The 6,000-nt window shown below is 38.9% G+C and overlaps 1 long non-coding RNA gene across 1 annotated transcript in view; it reads left to right on the top strand.

The window, feature by feature from the left end:
- The first annotated feature begins 340 nt into the window (after positions 1 to 340).
- LOC146543918 (uncharacterized) overlaps positions 341 to 6,000 on the top strand; it is a 138,373-nt gene continuing 132,713 nt past the window's right edge. Inside the window, exon 1 of the long non-coding RNA XR_014884442.1 lies at positions 341 to 604. This is a non-coding gene — a long non-coding RNA (uncharacterized LOC146543918). The remainder of the gene's footprint in view (positions 605 to 6,000) is intronic.

Below are 6,000 nucleotides of genomic sequence, written 5' to 3'. Positions count from 1 at the left end.
TGCTCATCTCAGGCCCTAAGGAAAGTGTTTGCTTTGTGTGGGAAAACAGCTTGGAATCTTGTACTCTGTGATGTTTCCACCAAAGTCTCGATAATAAGGGAGTTCAGACCATTTTTACTGGGGCTCGCACTGAAAACAAGACTCAATGAAATGTGCAGAGTTTTTTGGTATGTTAACTCCTCTTGCCACCTATTTCCTCTCCATGAAACTGCTCTCTTCCCATCTGTGGCAATGTGAAATACCGAGATGTCATATTTAGTGCACAGCCGCTCCGCTCCTCCTTGGCATGGCACAACACAGAGCAGCTGAGCACCAAGTGCTGCCAACACTCTCCCAGTCTGTCTGGGCCTGATGCAGCTGGAGTCTTGGCAGATCAGAACTTTAAAAGTCACAGTGAGATGCAAGTTTTTACCAGCTTGTTTCAACCCAAATCTCAGTGTTTTCTTCCCATGCTTTTTAACTATAAATAATTTTCCATGGAAAAACAGAGCCAGGTATCCTATTCTGCAATTGTTTTTAGGCAGTCTTTTCATTTTCTGCATCATTTTCTTATACCCTTCCAACGTACTACTGTGCAAAATACGAGATCCCAAGGATTGCTCAGGTCAGTAAACTTTAAACCAAAGTCAAGCATGCAAAATAACAGAGATGCAGTGTTTCAGCAGGGTAATTATGGGTGGTTTTTTAATTCTGTTCTCTTTTGTCTTTATGTTTTCTTATTATGGCTGAAAGTATCTGTTTTGATGACACAACATGGCTTCTACTCATGCAGAACAAACAAGACATGAAAGAATTTGTAAGACTGAAAACTTGATCTAGGGTTTTCTGTAACACCTCCTTTGTCATGCTGGACTCTTAACATTCATTGCTTACCTTATATCCCAGCTGCTAAAAAACATCCAGTCCCTGCATACATGGACGGTATGAAGCTAACTCATACTGCTTAACATTAAGCACAGCGGGATGTAGAGATCATTAGTTCAAGCTAAAGATTAGGAGGCATAAGCAGTCCACTGTGTATGCATGGTAATTTAATATGGCTTGGAGAATTTCCAGTGTAATTTAAAAACACAAAATGCCTTCACGGTCTTGACTGCTACTTCTGTGATGCAAGCTTTTCATTTGTGTGACTGATTGGCTTGATTGGTTTGGTTTGGTTCATTTTTTTCTGAGACATCAGGTTTTCATTCCACCTGATGAATGCCTTTTCCAAAAAAGTCCTGGTTTTCCACTGGCACTCCATTTCAAGATGTGACTGTCCTTTTGGATAGAGCTGGCATTGGAAGATAACCAGGGCTCTAATAGGATAAAAATAGTGTCTTTTAACTTAATTTTTAATTTTTTTCTTCCTATATTCAGTTTTACTCAACTCATTCCCCATTTTATTTTTCATAGTCCATATTATTCACATTCTCTCTCCCTGCTGATATGGTGTTGCTAACTGGACCCCAAATAAGTGTATTCTGCTCTCCAGTTCAGTAGGAGGTATGATAAAGCGTTTCTATCAGAGTTCTCCTTCCCCTCTCTCCCTCCCCTCTTCCTTGTTATTAATCTTTGATAACCCTCCTTTTGATCTGCGCACTACACTCTGCTAATTTATGGATGCTTTTAAAACTCAGACATGGGATTACTTCATTTGATTCATGGAAGGCCACAAGCACTTCAAATTAACCTTTTGCTTCCTTGGGAAAAAAAAAAAAATTACTTTGGGGATTTGGTTCACCTGTTGAAAAGGAAACTGTCTCTTCTTATTTACTGAGATTGCCTCAGTACCACGGAGATGACTCATGCATACTCTGCACGGCTTAGATGGCACTGTAAATTCACTGCTGGACACCATGGACCTGATCCAGAGCAAACTTGGTTAAAAAATCATTCCCATTGACTCCAATTGCAAACTTGCATTATGCTGAGTGCACTTTGTTCCCACAGAAATTAATGGAAGAAGACAGTGTTTAGTATATCAAAGAGCCATGTAAAGGTGGCACCATGTTGTCTCACCTACTTAAAAACAACAGCACAAAGTGACATCACCACAACACTGACAATTTTATTGTGACCTTTGCTTATCTATGTTTACTGTATTCCTTTTTTTAAAAAAGTTGTCCAGAGAGAGATTAGGGTGACCAAAGTATGTACGAAGCCTTTTTTTTCTCCCAACCCACAATAGTTGCAAATACCTCATTAGAATGGGAAAAATAATTCCCTAATGGAAAAAGGCAGAGAAAACCCTTGAAAGGATAGTTCACCTGAGATTTGGGGTAAGGATCTATGGGGCTGATCTTCAGTCAGACCTGCAAATTTCTGAGTGTGAGAGACTTCTTTGCAGAGATCCACAGAAAGGAGCTGTGTAAAGCAGTCACGCATCTCAGTGCTGAAAGACTTTGCCCTGCAAAAGTGTATGAACTATGGGTTAGGAAGATTTCATATCACGCTTGTCTAATGCTGCTCACAAATACAGCAGTGTTACTATATCCTTCTATACGTATATCAGAATTTGAATGCAAATACTTTCAAGCACTGAATGTGGTTCCTGTGTTTGAAAAACAGACAGATCAGTGGTTTTGCATCCTTGCCTGTGGCCGTCGGACAGGAAGCATCACACCATAGTTCTGAGAAAATAAAACCAAGCAGAGGGTAAAACAGGAGCAGACACTAACTTTGCTTTGTGCTTTTCTAAGCATCTTACAAACAATTACTGGCAATTAATAAATAAACCCAGAAAAGGAGTTCTTATTTTCTTAACGCTGTTTTCCTTCTTCCCGACTTTGTCCTCTGCTACCCTCAGAATTCAGAGACAAAACCGATTCTCTAAATCTGGTCCACAGCACTGGTCTAATTACTGGACTCCTTTACGTAACTACTAATCAACATCACAGTCTTATTGTTCAAGCACAAACAGCCATGAACTTAGAAAGGCAATTGTGCCTTTGGAGGGTTCAGTACAATGGTACATTGTGCATACCCAGCAGGGCAGAACAGGGCTGTAACAGAAGCCCTTTCTGTTAAAGCCTTTCTAGTCAGACCATCCATTTTTTGACTCTAATAGCACAGGTTGCCTATATAAAAATAAATAAATAAATAAATAAAAGGAAATACTTCCCGGCATTAAATGTATTACTTCTCGCACAGCTTGTCCCAGCTACCTTGCTTCAGCCTGTCTGCCTCTTAACGAATCAAGACTCAATAAAAGCTGGCTTGATCTTTTATGCTTGTTCACTTTTAGTTACACATAGAGTTTGTTGTAACAAGTCATGGTGCAGTTTACTGCATGCAAGACTATATATGATATTCAAATATCTCATTTGAGCGCAGTTTTCTTGCTTTTTATCCCACAGCATGAGGCCATTTGTCAGAAGGAGAATGCTGTTCATTAGAGCTGACGCTATAGGAAGAGAATACTCCAGACAATCTTACATCCCTTTAGATGCTGGGAACTCACGGTGATGTAGCACTGAATAGGCCTGCCATTCACAAACAGCACATCATGAGCTCCCCATCCATAGTGCAGTGCGTCATTAACTCCAAGATGTACAGAGGTCTTCTGGTCAGGACAGAGAGTATTACTAATACTAATATTACAGAAATCAATCTGTAATGCTGTTGATTATCTGTTCCCTGAAAATAATGTTTCAGGTGCAGATTCTATTAGAACTCGAGAGACATGTAGCAGAGGTAGAAGCATTTTCATCCTTAAAAACTGCAGAATTCTGTAGCTGAACGTACAATGAAAATATTGGCAATTTAGGGACTGAAGTTTAATGCACATTTACAAAGACTTGGAGTCAGAGGTTTTTTTTCTGAAATCACATCAAAACATTTCTCACAGAGAATAATTTGGGCCACATAATCCAGATTCTTCTTGCTTTTCTTCCTCCTCCTTTGTTTCTCTGCAAAGCCAAATACTCTCATAAATCAGTCTTCTCCAGTCCTTCAGGAAGCAACTCAAATGCCGGAGGGACCAAAGAAACAGCAATAACTATAGTAACACCGAAAGCCACAATAGCACCTGGACCTGCACTAGCAGCAAAAAGTGCAAGATTTATAGGCATTACTGAGCCGGTGCAGAAAACAGAGCTGAAGTCATCAGCTTAGAGCAAAGCAAACTTGCCATGCTGTAGTACTGGTGAAAAAATTTTTTCAAGGTCACTTGATCCCACAGGTTCCAGAGTTTTTAGGATGAAAATGTCTGTAGCATACACATGCAATCCTGTTTATGTGCTGCTCCCTTTTATCTCCATGCTAGCCTCGTGAGAATAACCCTGTGTGCTGAGACATGAATGAGCTGTATGCAGCCTCCGATGGCCAAACTATCCACTGCAGTGAAAAACATTAAACATCAGCACAATGCAAAACAGATAGAAAAGGCAAAAAAGGAAAAGGAAAAAATGGAAAAAGGAAAAAGGAAAAGAAAAAAGAAGTATCAGTATGGCCCATGTTACTCTTTGTGCACTTAAAGTGACCACATAAGAAAGCAGTGTGTCCTCTCGACACCTTTGCTACCTGGAGTAGTTCTTCAATATGCATCCCAGCCAGCAAAACCAAGCTTATTGCCAGTGCACTTAAAAAAAAGAAACAGAGTTGAGATAGTCACAGTGTTCACAGACAGATGCTTAAAGATGTGCGAGTGTTTGTTCCTTGTCATGATGTAATGTGCCAGATGATTGGTATAAAAGTTTTTAGTTGTGGCTGAGCACCTTTCAAAAGACTGCAAGGCCATGTTTTGCATGGTGGGTGTGGTTCAATCTAATGAGTCATGACTTCATTAATTGTTGATGAACGATTACTTGCTTTTCAAAAAAATATTTTGGGAAAAGAAGAAACAGCTCTCCTGTAATCAGTGTAGGCATGCTGTAGTGTCGGTCATGGTTAGTAATATTTTCGAGTATATATATGACAAAGTAGGGAAAAATAACAGGAAGGTCTCCATGTGTACCAGTCTTGACCACATTATGGGAGAAATTGGCACCCAATGCCAGAATCATATAATCTTCAGAATCTCCTGAAAACCTCACAGTGTTAACAGTTCCTTAGTACAGTGTGATACTATATACAGGTGTGTTATCAGGAGAGAGAAAATAACAGGACAACAAGCTAATAGTGAGAAAAACTGCCTTTATATTTCACTTAGATTTTTTCAACGAACGAGTTAAATTGTCCTTGTTTGTCTTCACAAGCAGCAGGCTTCAGTGCAAGCACAAGCACAGGCTGAACAAAAGATGGACTCTATTGCATTATTTACACCGCTTTGCACAAGTCCTTTTGCATGAGCGTTTATTAATTGCCTGCAAAATCAGCAAAATATGTTCCACGTGTGTCAGCTCAGCATATATTGAGCATAATTGCACATTTGAGGCACACGGTTGTTTATGTCACTTTGTAATCACACTAATAATTACCAAACAACCAAGTAATTCAATGAACAGTAAATGTAACGTGTAATTACTTTATTAATTTCCACATAACACGGAAGAAGAAAAATCACCAACTCAATCTATAATTTTGCTCTATTTGCAAACCCTATCTTTTTGCAGATATATGAGAGAAATTATGAAAACACAGCACAGGAGATGCACAAACATAACTCAGTGTTTGCTTGATGTTTTTTGTGTTGGCATCTCTCCTGTGTGGAGCTTTGAAAATTTATCCTATAACATCAAGCAACTTCAAGGCATCCCAGACTTAGAAAATTAAAAGGAAAAGAAAAAGATAAATTCTGCACTGAGATACAAATTCCACCTTCTGTCAGGGACTTACTGATTAGAAAACTCTTTATAGGTTAAGCCAACCATTACATTTTTATGTTGCTATATATTTCAAAACATAAAAAATAAAACATTTTCCCCATAAAACCTTTCAAAACCATAAATACTCACACAGTCCACAGCTCCAGACGAAGTTACAATTTATTATTTATCTGTTTTTATATTCTGCTATAGTATCTCTTTCTTTTATAAGCTTGGCAAATCTCCCACGGAAGTTTCTTCATCAGCAGTTATT

This window comes from Meleagris gallopavo, chromosome 7 (assembly GCF_905368555.1).
Source record: "Meleagris gallopavo chromosome 7, MGAL_WU_HG_1.1, whole genome shotgun sequence".
NCBI classification, from domain to species: domain Eukaryota; kingdom Metazoa; phylum Chordata; class Aves; order Galliformes; family Phasianidae; genus Meleagris; species Meleagris gallopavo.
This window is presented reverse-complemented; position numbering and strand designations above follow the sequence as displayed.